The sequence below is a fragment of the Dermacentor variabilis genome, unplaced genomic scaffold, assembly GCF_050947875.1.
Source record: "Dermacentor variabilis isolate Ectoservices unplaced genomic scaffold, ASM5094787v1 scaffold_12, whole genome shotgun sequence".
NCBI lineage: Eukaryota > Metazoa > Arthropoda > Arachnida > Ixodida > Ixodidae > Dermacentor > Dermacentor variabilis.
Window position 1 is genome coordinate 53286400 of NW_027460280.1, and position 3380 is coordinate 53289779.

At 42.3% G+C, this 3380-nt stretch overlaps 1 non-coding gene across 1 annotated transcript; it reads left to right on the forward strand.

Moving 5' to 3' along the window:
• Positions 1-1919: 1919 nt before the first annotated feature.
• LOC142566434 (U1 spliceosomal RNA) lies at positions 1920-2082 on the forward strand. The gene has a single exon (XR_012825065.1). It is a non-coding gene; the product is annotated as a U1 spliceosomal RNA (small nuclear RNA).
• The last annotated feature ends 1298 nt before the right edge of the window (positions 2083-3380 follow it).

The window sequence follows — 3380 nt, forward strand, 5'->3', positions numbered from 1 at the left end:
CAATTATTTTCTTTTCCTTCTGATTTATGTTGAGTTTCGTCCCAGGTCGTCTCAGTGATTTCTAATTAACTATAATTATTCCAGACATTTCAGTAACTGAACTTGTATCTAAACTTATGTTCCGATATTATATGTATATTGAAATCCATGAATTTTGTACTGTACTATTTTTTTCTATTTTTTCTGACTTATACTGAATTTAGACCCCGGTCGGCTCACTGATTTCTAAATAATTCTAATCGTTCCAGACACTTCTGTAACCCAACATATAACTAAGCTTATGCTCTAATATCATATCTATAATGAAGGCCATTAAGAGGAAGCTTTAGCTCGGGCCAACTCCGACGCGGCCTAGTCAAATACATGTAAAACGCAAAAACGTTTTTATGAGATAACCCCTGGACGGATTTTGATGAAATTTGTCGTATTTGAAAGAGAAAGTTAAATTCTAGTGACTGTTGGAAGCGGAATTTCGATTTAGGGCTTGAATTTTCTTGAAACGATTTTCAAATATTTGACCGTTTGAAAAAAATAGAATCACGAAGTTTACAAATTCATAGCTCTGCATCAAGAACTGATATCGCGGTTCTGTAAACGGCATTCATTAGATAATTCAAAGCGGACAAATTCAATATGTCATTTTACATCTTACGTGAATTTGTTACGTTGGTTACAACGGTATTGCAAAAGTTGTATTTCGCTATGATTAATTTTTTTTTATATTCATGTGTAACATATCAATTTTGTCCGCTTTAGATGTACTATTAGATGCAATTCACAGAATTGTATTATCGTATTTAGTGGTTAAGTTACAGAGTTGTAAACTTGATAGTTTCGTTTTTTGAAAATTTCCGATTTTTGCCAATTTTTAATAAAAAATTGACAATCTAACTCAAGAATTCGAAACCAACAGTCACTAGATTTTAAGTTTGTCTTTTAAATGCAACAAACCTCGTCAAATTTGGTGCAGTGGGTGCCGAGAAAAACGAATTCTCCTTTTACATGTATTTAGATAGGAGCACTCGAGCTAAAGCTTCCTCTTAATTCTGTACTGTACTATATTTTTATCTTTTTTTATTTATTTTGACTTTCCTCCCCGGTTGTCTCAGGAGGTGAACCGGAAGTGCTGCGCAAGAAACAAGAGTGTCTCTCGATGCTCGTGCCACCAATGAAATAGCTAGTGACCACAGCGGCACATAACTCTAGACTGCACCATCTCCGGGATCAGCCCGCCATATAATACGCATGCATCTTGCCTCGCTGAAAACGTCGTAGTCGTCGCATTGTAATCGTTCCTTTGTCGTCATGCCGTCTTTGTCACGTTGCTATCGTCACAACGTCACTGTCACCACGCTGTGGTTATGCTGTTGTCGTCATGTCGTCTTTGTCATCCTCCCGTCGTCATACCATCGTCGTCTTCATCACACTCTCGTCATTCTGTTCCCGCCATGCCCTCTTCATCTCACCATCGTCGACGTCGTACTGCCATGTCATCGTCGTCGAACCGTCGTCTTCATCCCATCGTTGCCGTCGTCGTCTTGTCGTTATCGTTACACACGCACTCGTATCAAGCAACACTGTGCATCTCAGCAGTTTTACACCACGAAGCTATCGCTTGACACCCGGGGCTCGTGCCAACTTGCTAATCATCACTGAACCAGCCTGAATACACGCAAATGTTCGCTGCTTTGCTCCCGACACTCGAGCATGCAGTAATATCATCAGTACAGTCCCTGTCATGCAAAAGTTGGCAAATTAGGATTACAGGCTTGAAGTCACGGGCATTTTTGGTTGCCATGCCTGAATTCGCGGCATTTCGGTGCTTCGTGGCGATTATGGCTTGGTGAAAACCACAGCCACAACCTGTGCAATGTGTTGCACCTCACGGGATGGCCCGCCTTTCCGACCGGTGGGTTAGCATACTTACCTGGTGTCGGGCCCTCCGGCGGTCAGCGTGGCCGGGGCCCCGTGCCGAGGCCTCCTATTGCACTGCGGGTGGCTGACGTGCGCCATTACCCCAAACTGGGGTGGATGGGACATGCAATTTTTGGTAGTGGGGCTTGGCGTGCGCGCCAGCCCCTCGTTATGAAATCGAAAATAAGATCAAGAGAACATTGTAGCGGGCTAGTTTGCACTGCATAACTTGAGGCAAAGCGCAAAAAAGTGCGTAGAACAACAGGACGGAACAAAGACACGGCGCTGCTAACTGAATTTTACAGCGAAGCTGTAAATGGCTATGGTTGCGTGCATGTTTGTTCTCCATGAACAAAAGCTGTCATCATCAATGGCTCATACTCCCGTAAGGAATAAAAGAAATGGAATGGCTCATAGCCCCTTAATTGGGTACATGTTAAAGAACCCCTGGTGGTCTAAACTTCCGGAATCCCCCACTACGGCGTGCCTCATAATCAGAAAGTGGTTTTGGCACAATTTGTAGGTCCTTTGTTCGAATCCAGCCATCGGATAATTTTATTCATCTTTATTTGCTTATGTAAACACACACACACATATATGTGGATCGACACGGCGACCAGTGTCCCCAGGGGCGCATAAAGCGCCGAACAGTACCTCGATTAAAGTTTATTTTTTAACTTGACCATGCATGGTCACATTAAGTTATTGCGCAAACATTACATAAAGGAGCCACTCCTACGCTCCCTCCCCCCTCCCTTTCCCCAAAACACACCAAAATAAAACTATAGGGTAGGCCCTCTCAGCCTTCTTAATATGACGCATTTTTCCCTATTTCCTCATGCTATTTCTATTTGGAACAGACTACCATAGAGTGTGGTTAATGCCAGTAGCTTAGGAGGATTTATTAGGTTAAGTAAATAATGTTTGGATTAGTCACGCAGAAAACACGTAATAAAAATTATCACATGGTTTCTGGCGTGCATGTGTGGGATGCGAAAACTGTGCAGTGATTTTGAATGTAGGCTATACCTTTAATAGTTTACACTTTATTGTACGAAAACATTGACTGCATGGTTTGTTTTCTGTCCTAGCTGATCTCAATTAAGTTTAACCAACTGCTTGTTCAGTGACATGTTTCTCGCTCCTATATTTTTTTTTCGTTAGTGTCTACTCAATGGAGCCGAAGAGGGCCTTTTCTACGTATAAATTAAATTTTAAAAATATGGTAGGCGACCCTAAAGCTTGACTTAGGTGTCTCTTAGTGGCACTCGCACTTCGGCGTTGGTGAACTTTAGGCGAACGCAACGCACGAACTGAAATCGGGAGCAACTGTTTTCCATTAATTAGCCGCTTAACTACCATGTCAACTTCTTGTGTGTGACGTCATTAGTGACGTCATGACTTTCATTTTCTATTTCCGGTTTTCCAAGAATTTCGCCAAAGTCGTGCTCACGCGGTGGGTCTCT